Source organism: Dryobates pubescens, chromosome 12, assembly GCF_014839835.1.
Source record: "Dryobates pubescens isolate bDryPub1 chromosome 12, bDryPub1.pri, whole genome shotgun sequence".
Classification (NCBI taxonomy): Eukaryota; Metazoa; Chordata; class Aves; order Piciformes; family Picidae; genus Dryobates; species Dryobates pubescens.
Genome location: NC_071623.1, coordinates 9299765 through 9313729, shown reverse-complemented (window position 1 = coordinate 9313729; position 13965 = coordinate 9299765).

Below are 13965 nucleotides of genomic sequence, written 5' to 3'. Positions count from 1 at the left end.
GCCAGATGGCTGTTGTAAGGAATTTAGTCAGCCTTTCTGAATCCCAAGATGTGATATGCTACATTTTATTTCCTTCAAAGAAATACAACTTTATAATAAAGACATCAAAATGGAAAATGCGATGTTTTTAGTGTTATTTAAACATCTAGGTGCTAGCACTTCTTGGAGAACTAAACATGCATTCATTAGTTTAGCAACAGCGCAAAAAGTTATCATGTAGAAGTTGAAGTGGCTTTTTATATTTACTATTGTGATTTCAATTAACTGTAAACATGTCAACTCAGAGATCTTCATTAACTTTAGTACTCTTATGTGGGTTTTCTTTTTACCTGGAAGAATGACAGTCTTTATTTTCCTGTTTTTAAAGAAACTAAATATTTGCTATCAAGTCTTACACACAATAGCAAAATTGTGCTAAAAATGTGGCTTACCAGTGAAAGCCCTTTACCTCTCGGATGCCTTGATTGTTAAAGTCCTAGTGTTTGATTTTAGGTTCATTCTTCTTCCATTCATTCTGATGGAAAATTTGAAAATCACAGAATCATAGAATGTTAGCGTTTGGAAGGGACCTCAAAACATCATTCAATCCAACCCCCCTGCCAGAGTAATACCACCTATACCAAATCACACAGGAACACATCCAGGTGGGTTTTGAATATCTCCAGAAAGGAGCAGCTTGTTCCAGTGTTCCATCACCTTCACAGTGAAAAAATGTTTCCTCATGTTTCCGTGAAACTTCCCATGCCTCGACTTCCACCCATTGCCCCTTGTCCTGTTATTGGGCATCACTAAGCAGAGCCTGGCTCCATCCTCTTAGCACTCATGCTTTACATATTTATGAACATGAATGAGGTCACCCCTCAGTCTCCTCCAAGCTGAAGAGCCCCAGCTCCCTAAGTCTCTCCTCATAAGGAACATGTTCCACTCCCTTAATAATTTTTGTAGCTCTGTGCTGGACTCTTTCAAGCAGTTCCCTGTCCTTATTGAACTGAGGCACCCAGAACCGGACCCAGAATTGGATGAAGAAGGTGAAGCCATGTAAAAAGCTTCCCAACATCTTTACTGGTTTAAATCTTGTGTAGGAACAGAAGGAACTAAAAAGAAGCTTGAATATTTCACATGATAAACCAGATAATTCTGTGCATGTTTTCCAGACGTTTCAGATCTGAGATTAGGCAACTAAGGACTTCCAGAGCAGCAAACAAAAGAAGGGATGAAAGAATTGTATCTAGAGCAGTGGATTAGAGCTGTGAGAAAATCCAAAACTGAAAAAAATACACCTCCTTGGCTGCTATTTTCATAGAGATAAAGTTATTTGTATCCACAGCATTCTAAAGAGTGCAAGACAGTGTTGGTGGGAAGCAACATTATTTTTGCAATTTTTTTGTCCTTGTATTCCACCATATGTTGTACTCCCAAAAGCATGTCTGGTAAAGCCAGAGGAAGGTGAACTCTAATTGAATATATCAACTGTCCCTGACAAACATGGTCACTTCTGGTTATGAAAACTCAACACAACAGTTAGAACTAGCTAGAAATTTGACTTGGAGCTGCCTCTAATGTAATACTGAAGGAGAAGTTCAATCTCTCTCCTTTCTTTTGCCCTACCACCTCCAAAAACGTGTTTTCCTTAAAGTGCAGAATGTTTGTGCTTGCACATAATCTGCTGAATATTAGTTACAGAGTGGACTGTGAAAATTTGCTTGAAGCTTCAGCTAGCCATGCCCTCCCCTGCCTCCTGCAGTTCAGAGATCCATCTTTTACTATTGAAGATGACCTCCAGTCTCTGCAGGAGAAATCATATATCTGCATGGAAGTGACAAACTATTCCACAAAAGAAATGCTTTCCAATTTTTGAGCATGCATGCATTTCAAGCTTCACAATTACTTCAGTTCTTTTGTTCTCAGTGGTCTTAAACAAGAGTAGAATTTGTAGTTGTGAGAACCTCAGAAGTGAATATTTCTTTGTGGTTGTACATCAGTAGGGAAGGTGACATTTTCTCAGAGAAATTCCAGTTTGAATGCAGGGATGTTGTAGAGGTTAATGGCTAATCTTAAACTCCTGTTGTCATCAGCAGTTTGACTCCACAGTTCATTACTACTGCCTTAGTCTGTCACTGATGCTTTTCTTCTTTCCTCTATGTTCAGGAGTCAATTAAAGAGGCAGACAGAGCACTGGAAGGATGTCAGTGTGAAAGGATTTAGACAGTATGGGTTGTGAGGCTATGGGTTGTGAAGCAGTAGATGGAATGCTCTTTATCGAGACACCACTCTTTTACTGTGTGCTGATTTTAATCCCTGCTCTTTTTCCAAATAATTAAATAAATAAACAAATGAATAAATAAATAAATAAATAACTTTATTTGCTTTTGTTTCCTGGTCTTGTAGGGCAAAAAACGATTACATTGGGAAGTGCAAATTGATGCTGCTCTTTCCCCCTTCATTGTCTGATGAACCCTGATGAATAAACATTGAAATACTTTGGGGTTTTCTTGCCAAAATAAAATACTGCATTTTGGACTAGACATGAAAAGTGAAGAAAATGAAGGGCTGGACTCACAAAACTGCTGTAGGTGTCGATGTTTATGGTTGAGTAACAAAGAGGTTGGGCATCCTATCAGGATGTGAGGAGCACCATTCATTTGTTTTTCCAGAGTAAACTTGAACCCACTGATTCTTAATTCCTAAGGATAGAAGATAGAAGCACTAAATTATAAGCTAATTCAGTATTTTTTCCTTGATGCTCTTCTACTTTTGCAAATAAAGCAGTAAATATATTCCAGAACAGATGTTATACTCAGGTGCTCCACTTCCAGCAAGCCACTATTAACATTTAAATAAATTTATAGGAAGTTAAACAGCCCGTGGAGAATGTATGAAAGGACATAGTTTCAGGTTATTCAATAATGGCTGATTATTGTGCCTTTCTCTCCACAGCCCACCCCATCAAATAAAGAAAAAAAACCAACCAAAAAAAGAAACCAGAAGACCCCACAACACAGAAATACTACTCTGAGCTACCATTAAATCACTAATTCAAGAGATGGCAGGGGTTTCAGTCCCTCTACTAATGAATATTCAGGAAAGAAAATAGCATTGAGACTAAGAGAAGTCCACGTGGACTACTGTAATTACAGTTCTTAAAGCCCTTATTAGAGACTTCAAACACAAACTGAAAATCCTTCAAGCAGAGAAAGGGAATTTAAATTGGGTCTCTCTAAATATTTTCACTTAGTAAAATGGAGGAACTCCTACAGGTGTTATTTCTTGCATGTTGTTGTGTGACATGTCAAAGTGTACATAGTTTTCCAGTTTAAATTCTGAGGCCATCTCACATAATTTCTCGATGGAAAAATACAAACAAACAAATGAAGAAGTGGATTTTACAAACTTCAATAACTAAAATAATTTACCAGATGAAAAAAACAAAACCAACCAAACAAACAAACAATAATGAATTTTACAAACTTCAATAAGCAAAATAATTTAATAGCTTTAGGGTAAGACTCTAGGACCAAAATCATAGCATTATAGAATCACGGGCTGGAAAAGACCCTTAAGGTTGAGCCCAGCTAGTAACCTTACACCGTCAAGTCCACCATTAAACCATGTCCCTAAGCACCATATCTACATGTTTTTAGAATACATTCATGGATTGTGACTTCACCACTTCCTTGGGCAGCCTGTTCCAATGCTTGACAACCATTTTATGAAATAATTTTTCCAAAAATTCAATCTAAACCTCCCCTGGTACAATTTCAGGCCATTTTATCTCTTCTTTCAGCTGATACTACAGAAAAGAGACCAGTCCCCACCTAACTAAATGTAGAGAGCAATGAAGTATTCCTTCAGCCTCATCTTCTGTAAAATAAACAATCCCAGTTGTCTCAGCTGTTCCTTGTAAGATTTGTTCTCTAGATAGATTTGTGCTTTGCCCAGGGAGGTGGTAGAGTCGCCATCACTAGAGGTGTTTAGGAGGAGACTTGATCGAGTGCTTGGTGCCATGGTTTAGTTGATTACATGGTGTTGGATGATGGGTTGGACATGATAATCTTGATGGTCTCTTCCAACCTGGTTAATTCTAGTCTAGTCTAGTCTAGTATAGACCGTTCACCTGCTTCATTACTCTTCTCTGGACATGTTCCAGCACCTCAATGTCTTTCTTCTAATGAGGGCCCCAAAACTGAACACAGTACTCAAGGTGTGGCCTCAGCAGTGACAATTACATGGATCCAGCCTTTCCAGGTCCCTCTGTAGGGTCTTTCTACCCTCAAGCAGATCAAATCTTCTGTGTAGCTTAGTGTATCTGCAAACTTACAGAGAGTGCACACAATCCCCTTATCCAGATTATTGTAAAGATATTGAAGAGAATTGGTGTCAATACTGAGCCCTGGGGAACTCCACATGTGACTGGCCACCAACTGGATTTAACTCCATCAGGAGTGGTAGATACTCCGTTCACTAGAACACTAGGGTATATACTTATGCGTACATGAGTTATACAGTTATTCACACCACATTGTGTCTTGGAGTTTGTAATCTTCAGAATCACTTTGATCTGTAGATTTAAATTGGACATGAGCAGATAGTTTGAGCTTGCATCCCAGAAGGTCAATGGCATCCTAGGCTGCAGCAAAAGAAGTGTGGCCAGCAGTCTGAGTGAGATGATTCTGCCACTTTGCTCTGGTGAGACCTCACCTGGAGTACTGTGTACAGGTCTGGAGCCCTCAATACAGGAAGGACATGGACCTCATGAAGCAGGTTCAGAGGAGGGTCACAAAAATGATCAGGGAATTGGAGACCTCTGCCATGAAGACAGGCTGAGAGAGCTGGGATTGCTCAGCCTGGAGAAGAGAGGGCTCTGGGGAGACCCAATAGTGGCCTTCCAGTATTTGAAGGAGGACTACAAAAAGGACGGAGGGAGACTGTTTACAAAGGCCTGCAGTGACAGGATAAGGGCTCAAACTAGAGAAGAGTAGATTTACATTGGATGTTAGGAACAAATCTTTCTCATGAGGGAAGTGAAACACTGGAACAGGTTGCCCAGGGTGGAGGTTGGGGCCCCATGCCTGGAGGTATTCATAGTGAGGCTCAACATGACTTTGGGCAACCTGATCTAGTTGAGGATGTCTCTGCTTACTGCAGAGGGGGGTGGACTACATGACCTTTGTAGGTCCCTTCCAACCCAAACCATTCTGTGATTCTGTGATTTCTAGACTCCTTTTAAAGCAGTTCTTTAACTAAGGTTCACAACATGCATGTGAGCTGGGAAAGGCCTTTCCCAGCTGCTATCACAAAGATTGTACTCTTGCCCTGTGTGCAGGAGCTTGACAGCAGTCTCCAGACAGCCTGCTAACAGTGTTGCATAGTGATTTAGTGTTGCCAGCAAAAAGGCAGCTCTACAAACATCAGAAAAATTATGCCATGAGGCAAAGTTAAATTTAATATTTCAGTGAAGTGTCTGGGAGGAAAGAGGAGGGAAGTCTGAGATTACATCCCTTCACTGTAAGGCTATATTATGGCACATTTCCATGATCTTAAGCAACAGTGGTCCTTATAATATTTTTCAAAACCAGCCTTTGTCAGTATTTCTTCTCTGGGCCTCATACTGTGATGCAGGTTCAGAACTGGCTTCAAGGGAAAAGTTTCATACATGGATTTGCAAGCTTAATTTTGTTCACCTTCTTGATCCACTGTAGTATTGCTCCACTCGCATATGAACCAGGCTTCTCCTCTTTTATTTTTGAGTCCTGCCAGCTCTGCTAACCGATGCTTGGGTGACTTCCCTCCACTTTCATAGTCCAGCAGCAATTCAACGTTTGTCCACCTGGCAATGCACCAAAATATCTGCTCCTGGCAGGCAGACAAGTCATGCTGGTTCAGCACTTCCACTTGCTCATTTGGCACTGCTTTTTTCATCAAGAGAGCAAGATTGCTCTTATGTCCTGTCCTGCAAGCCATGACCTCTGTGTGCCTGTGTTTATCATAGGAGAATGTTTCTCCAAAGAATCAGTTTCCATAGCAATTCCTCAACTATCTGCCATTGAACTAGCAGATCTATTAGTGAAGTAGAATAAATCCTCCCATTCCTCAAAAATATGAAATAAATATTCCCTGTCTCAAACTCTGTAACAAATCATGTAACAAATTCCTGAATGGAGGCTGAGCCTCTGTCTAACATGATGCGGTTGAGGAGCAGAACAGAAAAGCTGAGGAGGCATTTTCAGCTACAAAAGAGATGGATTGAAATGAATGCACGACAAATTCCAATTAATGAAATTATTTTTGTTACATTTGTTAAAGACTATAAGTGTTTTCATTTTGAAAGAATTAACAGTCAGTAAAGTGCAACATATGGGCCCTGATTCCTTTAAAAATAGTTACTGGTGCAGTTCCAGGGCTTTATAAGGCATAATGTATCTTTGCTCAGAAGGCATGTTGACATCACAAGCTAATTATTATTATGCTATACCTAAGGTACATTCAGCACCTGCATATTCCAGCATCCACAATATTTCTCTATAAATTTCTTGCACAACTCCTATCACACTCTGGGATCCCTGTTCATGAAGCATATCCTCCTGTCTCTGGGCTTGATTTCCTGACATTTGCGAATAACTTACCTGGTATTCTGCACTTCATATTCTCTTCTTAGTTAAGGTTTTGCTTTCTTTCACTGAGAGACAGGCTGGGGGAACTGGGGTTGTTCAGCCTGGAGAAGACTCTGGGGAGGTCTAATAACAGCCTTCCAGTACCTGAAGGGGGCTACAAGAAGGATGGAGAGAGAATGTTTACAAAGGCGTGGAATGATAGGATGAGGGGCAGTGGCTTCAAACTAAAGAAGAGTAGATGTAGATTGGATGTTAGGAACAAGTTCTTTACTGTGAGAGTAGTGAAACACTGGATAAGGTTGCCTGGGGAGGTGGTTGGGGCTCTATCCCTGGAGATGTTCAAAGTGAGGCTCAACAGGGCTTCAGGCAACCTGATCTAGTTGAGGATGTCCCTGCTTACTGCAGAGTGGGTTCAACTAGATGACCTTTGGAGGTTTCTTCCAACCCAGACCATTCTGTGATTCTATGCATTATGGCATTACAGGTGACAATATGGCAGTAGGAGCCACGTTTTCAATCAAATGGCACCAAAAATTTGATCTAATCCTGCAATCCAAAACCCAAAGATTTTTCACCTGAGAAGGCTTGTGTACTATTTGTTTAACAAAACATGTTAGATTGCATAAGAAAGCCTCATTTAGTATTACTTGAAGTATGCTTCAATCTTACTCATTTGTACATTCTATAATTATTTTTATTTCAATTATTAAATTTCTTTACCTTTGCCTCACCAATTCTCCCCCTCAATTCCTGGGGCTGGGAAGGGTGATAAAGCTGCTAAGTCATGTTTTGCTGCCAGCTATGTTCAAATTGTGACAGGTAGGGTATTTTGGTTTGTTGTTGTTATTTTGTTGGTTGGGTTTGGTTTTGGTTCTGGTTTTAGTTTTCATTTCTCCTTTGAGCCATCAGTATACTTGTTGGACCCCAGACCTAAGATAACTCACCTGAGGAGGAATAATTCAGCACAAGTGCCAGTCTCGTCTGGTTTTTGAAAGTACATAGCTGATGTACTTCTCTGACCTGCAAAAGACAGAATCATAGAATCACAGAATTGTTAGGATTGGAAGGGACCTCAAGGATCATCAAGTTCCAACCCCTCTGCCATGGGCAGGGACACCTCACACTACATTAGGTTGCTCACAGCCACATCCAGCCTGGCCTTAAAAACCTCCAGGGATGAGGCTTCCACCACCTCCCTGGGCAACCTGTTCCAGTGTCTCACCAGCCTCATGGGGAAGAACTTCTTCCTAACGTCCAATCTGAATCTACCCATTTCTACTTTTATTTCCATTCCCCCTAGTCCTTTCACTACTTGACACACTAAAAAGTCCCTCCCCAACTTTCTCATAGGCCCCTTTAAGATAAATCTTAAATCTATAATCTACGTTTAAGAACCTCTCACTTTCTTAGCCTGATCTCAGTTTGATGCATGCACGTTTCCTTACCCACTTCTCCACTTTCACTACTCCCCTCTTTTTCTTGGTTCTTTCACTCTGACACAATTTAACTTTGCCATTAAAAAACAAAACAAAACAAAACACTAAAGGTCTGTGTGAGGAAATGGGATTGGAATAAAGATTATCCACTTCACAGCCAAAATAAGGATTTATAATTTTTATAGATTCAACCTCATTTATTAAAATATATACTCCTAATTAATTCTCTCAAAGAGAATAATGCCTGGGTTTAGCAGAGGTCAGCTGGAAGAAAGTCTACTAGCAGGCAGTGCAAATCAATCGGAAAAACTGATGCACTGTGGAACCTGGTGGTGTTTGCTGTTGGAATGACAGATAAAACACACAATATAACAACCAATTCAGACTCTACATTCTCGTGTCCCCAAGGAAACCTTTGAATTCTGCATGCAGATAGCAGGCAGAGATTCGAACATAAGGAGTCCCCAAAGGTGACAGCTTGTCAGTGAACCTAGAAGTCTCACTCTATTTTATAACAACTGAGAAAAAATACCCTTTCCTAGTTCTCCTCTCCTCTCCGAACCTCTCCTCTCCGAACCTCTCCTCTCCGAACCCTCCTCTCCTCTCCTCTCCGAACCTCCCCTCCCCTCCCAAAAAAACAGCCTTGTTTCAGCTTGTTTCTTTCTTCACACATACTTGTTCACACACTTCTCAGTGTGCTGCAATAAGAGGTACAAGAACCTGCTCAGGCTGTTACACCCAACCTATCACATACTTGAGCTGGCTCCAAAAACCGAGGGGGATCACAGTAATGTGCTAATTTCATCCAAACATCCTGGGCAAATGAAGAGAATCAGAAATGGGTTTGAGTGAGCATCTGCCAAAAAAAAGGCAGCCAATTGGCAATCAGCCCTCATGGCTCATCTTCCCCACATATATAGAATTCTACAAATAGGTAATTTATGCATGGTAGAAGCTTTGTGTATGAAGCATCTTTTGCCCTGTCCTTTCTTCATGGAGAAATTACAGTCATTACCTCTAGACCTGATGAGACTAGGAACACTTAAGAGGAAAGCTGTCCCCTGTTTTAAATACATTTTCGAAGAGGATTTTGTGTTCTGTTCTATCAAGCATGTCTTTGGTAGCATTGGAATGGGTTAAGGAGAGATTAGACACTGTCAATAAAGGCAGGTTTTAAAAAAATACGATGAAGGTCACTGCCTCCTCTCATTATTTTTGTTGCTTTAGAAAAAGGACTACTATGAGTATGGGCACAAGTATTTATAAGAATCAGAGGATCACAGAATGTTAGAGGTTGGAAGGGACCTCTGGAAGTCTTCAGGTTCAACCCTGCTGCCAGAGATGGACCATAGAATTTAGCACAGGTCCAGAGGGGTCTGGAAAGTCTCCAGAGAAGAAGATTCCACTGCCTCTCTCGGCAGCCTGTCCCAGTGCTCTGTGATCCTCACAGTGAAGAAGTTCCTCCTTGTGTTGAGGTGGAACCTCCTGTGCCATAGTTTATATCCATTACCCCTTGTTCTATCACAGGGCACAACCAAGAAGAGCCTGTCCCCTCCCTCCTGACACCCAGCCCTCACATATTTATTAATATTTATTAAATCCCCTCTAAGACTTCTCTTCTCCAGACTAAACAGCCCCAGGTCTCTCAGCCTCTCCTCATGAGGCAGTGCTCCAGTCCCTTCATCATCCTCATAGCCCTCCTCAAGGTGGGTTTCTGGGACAAACTGTAAATAAGAAAGTGGAATCAATACACATCAGAATAGCCATTTTTTTCTTCTAAATAATCTATTACAACAGTTCAGACTAAGAGGGTGTTGGGGTTTTGGCTGGAAACAGGCACTAATTCAGTATTTTGCCTGATGGATAGACTATCATACTTCTACAGTGGACAGAAGGTATGCTGCTGTTGCATGGCTACAAGTATTTAACTGGAATTTTTTGCTAATAATATGTAGTAGTTTCAAGCTGTGCCTAGAAAATTTTCCACAGATTCTGAACAGAAAGTGGTGGAATTTAAATAAATTGCCATTGGATGTAAAAAGGAAAGTAATGATAAGTTCTAAGCAATCCCAATGGACAGATAATAAACATAAAACTTAGATCTGTAAACTAACTTTCTCTCCTCTCGGCTTCCTCGTTCTGGGAGATACTAACTTGTGCTTCTGCTGGGTTTTGCTGACCTTGGCTGTGTTCTTTGTTGTGGCTAAGTACTAACAAACAGCTCTCTGCTCTTTCTCTTGTCCCTTGTGGGCAGGCAGATGGAGGGAAGGGGGCAGGGAGTGGGGAAGCTATTATTAGCCCCCTGGTTTTGTCCAGGGGGGTTCTTGTGCTGTTTATAAATTGTAAATACTTATAAATATATGGTGTTGGATAGTGGGTGGGACATGATGATCTTGAAGGTCTCTTCCAACCTGGTCTGTTCTATTCTATTCTATTCTATTCTATTCTATTCTATTCTAAATATTGTACATTTAATACATATTCATTGTATTTCATTTTAGATTGCAGTTGTGCTTGTAAATAGAGCTTCATTTCCTTCCAACTGGGCTGGGCTGGCAATTTTATGCTGAGGGGAATTTTCAACCCACACAATTTGGAACAATGTCATGAGACTAAACCAGTTAGATGTTAGGAAGAAATTCTTCGCAGAAAGAGTGATTGGCCATTGGAATGGGCTGCCCAGGGAGGTGGTGGAGTCACCATCACTGGAAGTGTTTAAAATGAGCCTGGATGAAGCACTTAGTGACCAGATGGTGTTGGGTGATAGGTTGGACTTGATGATCTCAAAGGTCTTTTCCAACCTAGTAAATTCTGTATTCAGTTTGATTTGGATTGTTCTTCAATTTGATCTGATCTATTGTCATGGATTGAGGTGAACCTGCTGCTGTCATTCATACCATGCTGCAGTCATGCCAGCTTCAAAATGTGGCAGTGCTAACTGGAACAAACTATTATGGGGCTTGAAGTTCAGTTCCTGTTCTGGTTGCTGTTTATAGATTCCAGGTTCTTGGGTGTTGTCTCTTTTCTGCAGGCATGGTGGTGGAATGAGTGGGGGTCAGGTAGCTGCTGGGTCTGGCTTTCTGTTTTATGCTGTTTGGGTTTTTCCCCTGTGTATTTCACTGCACTTCTGCAAATAGGCTAAGATAAGGTAATCATGCATTGTAGTATTAGATGAATTAGATTATTAGCTAAGATAACTAGGCATTGTGCTTATGATATCTCACGTTATAATAAACTCTTCTCTTTATCTCAACCCTGACTTTTGTATGTTGCTCTTCCCCTCACTTTTATGTTGGGGGAGCAGGCAGGTTAGCCCTTGTGCTAACCCATTTCATCTCTCAAAACATGCCTAGGTTTACAAAATTAAAAAAAAAAAAAAATCACTAAAATGAAAACAAGAATTGTAGGATCTTAAAATCATGGAATGGTAGGGGTTGGAAGGGACCTCTGGAGATCATCTAGTCCAACCACCCTGCTAACACCTATGCCTAGGTACGCCTAGATCAGGTTGTACAGGAATGCATCCAGGTGGGTTTTGAAAAGCTCCCGAGAAGGAGACTCGACAACCTCTCTGGGCAGCTTGTTCCAGTTCTGCATCACCCTCAAAGTTTCTCCTGAAGTTCTCCTGAAACCTCCGGTGTTCTAGTTTATATGGTTTCCTCCTTGTCACCAGTGAGAAGAATTTAGCCCCAGTCTCATGACCTCCACCCTTGATTATTTATATGCATTTATAAGATCTCGTCTTTGTCTTCTCTTTTCCAGGCAAAAGAATCCCAGATCTCTCAGACTCTCACAAAAGAAAACAGCTCAAGTGGATGATTAGGAATTAATGAGGTGCAAAATCCATTCTTTGTTAATTATTTCAGCTTGGCAGAGAAAACAAAAAAGTTGAATACAGATTTGGTATGGATTTGATGTTTTCATTCTGGTCACTGGAGCTATGATGCAAAATCACATTCAAAATCTGACTACCAGGTCAGATTTTAATGCATAAAGAGTATCTTGCTGGCTCTCCCTGATCAGATCTGAGCTAACAGATTGCATTTGTATTCACAAAGGCTCAGATATTATTTTCTTAATTCTTTCAATTTTTTTCATGATGAAATAACTTCACTTTTTTCCTTTTCTACCAGCTACCTACATGTAAAAAAAAATATTTAATGCCTGTGAAGAAATTGCTTTCTCTGTGACCTAACAGTAGTAACTTTACTAAGGGTGATTGAAGTGCTGGCTCCTTAAAGCATGCTGTTCTCAGAATTATTCTAGGACTTCACTCTCACCATGTTAGGGAGTGACTCCAGTGCTTTGAGCAATGAATACTTGATTATGGGTGAGTGTTAAGGAATATATTATTTAATTTATGAATTATATGGAAAATATTAATAACAATTTAAATAAATTTTCATGAACATGAAAATTGCCCAAATGTATTAAATCGGTTTGCTGGATGGTTGGAATCATAGAAGGTTGGAAGGGACCTCAAGGATCATTTAGTTCCAATCCCCCTGCCATGGACAGGGACACTTCACACTACATCAGGTTGCTCAGAGCCACATCCAGCCTGGCCTTAAAAACCTCCAGGCATGAGGCTTCTGCCACCTCCCTGGGCAACCTGTGCCAGTGTCTCACCACCCTCATGGGGAAGAACTTCTTCCTAGCATCCAATCTGAATGTAACCATTTCCAGGTTTTTCTCCATTTCCCCTAGTCCTGTCACCACCTGGCACCCTAAAAAGTCCCTCCCCAGCTTTCTTGTAGGTTTCTTTAGGCCACAATTAGGTGTCCTCGGAGCCTTCTCTTCTCCAGACTTAACAGCCCCAACTCCTTCAGTCTGTCCTCATAGCAGAGGAGCTCCAGCCCTCTGATGATCCTCGTGGCCCTTCTCTGGACACATTCCAGCACGTCCAGATCCTTCCTGTAATAGGGGCTCCACAACTGGACACAGTACTCCAGGTGGGATATATATTTACAATGAGAATGTACAGTATTTAAGCAACTATAACAATTCTAATAATTTTATGCAAACAAGGAGGAATGTCATAAAGAGATTCAATCCCCAGGAGCAAAATGGCACTTGACCACATGGGGGGAGACTCCACAAGAACCATTAAGCTGAAGAGGTAATGAATTAATTACACTTGGTCCCCCAAGTGAGGAGTGCTGCTGCTGTGTATAGCTGTTGAGGATTTGGGGTGCTCTCATGTGCCAGGCACAGCGGGTTGCCAGCAGGAATGCCACGCAGTCTCAGGGCTGGTCTCACTTCAGAGGGATGGTGGGATGCTTATGATGCTTCTCATGACAGGCACTTGCTTTGTCCTGGGGAAACTGAGGCATGGCAAAATTCTAGTTTCAAGGGGAAGCAGGCTTGGCTTGGCTCCAGCTCCTAAGCTGATTGCTTCTCTTGTAGCTTGTGGTATGTACGCTCATGGCTATATCCCAGGCTCTGGACTGGGCAACTCAAGGTGATGCAACTCAAGGCAACTTCAAGCCGACAGGTCCAAGCAGGTTCAGGCAAGGCAAGGCTTAATCAAGGCAAAGGCAACTAGAAATCCGTGTGCATATATACAGGGCAACTGAAGCCAGCATAGTTACCCAATGAAAAGGGGTTCTGCCAGCCTGTGGCTATAAAAGACAAAAACATAGGCCTGGCCAAGCAGGACCTGTGGCCAGTACACGTGCCCTTACCCCAGAAGGAGAGCTGTTTACCAGACACACAAGGTCCTGTCCCCTTTGTTCCTTTTCCCACATTACCCTGACTTTCTGCAGGAAGGAGGGGGGAGCAGGGGACCATGTCTAGACACATGAGGGTCTGTCTGGGTTTGTGCTCGGGCTCATTTGGCCCTACCATGACACTGAGTTCAGAAGGACATATGGAAAAAGAAAAGAAAAAGAAAAAAGGAGTACCATGGCTTTTACAGC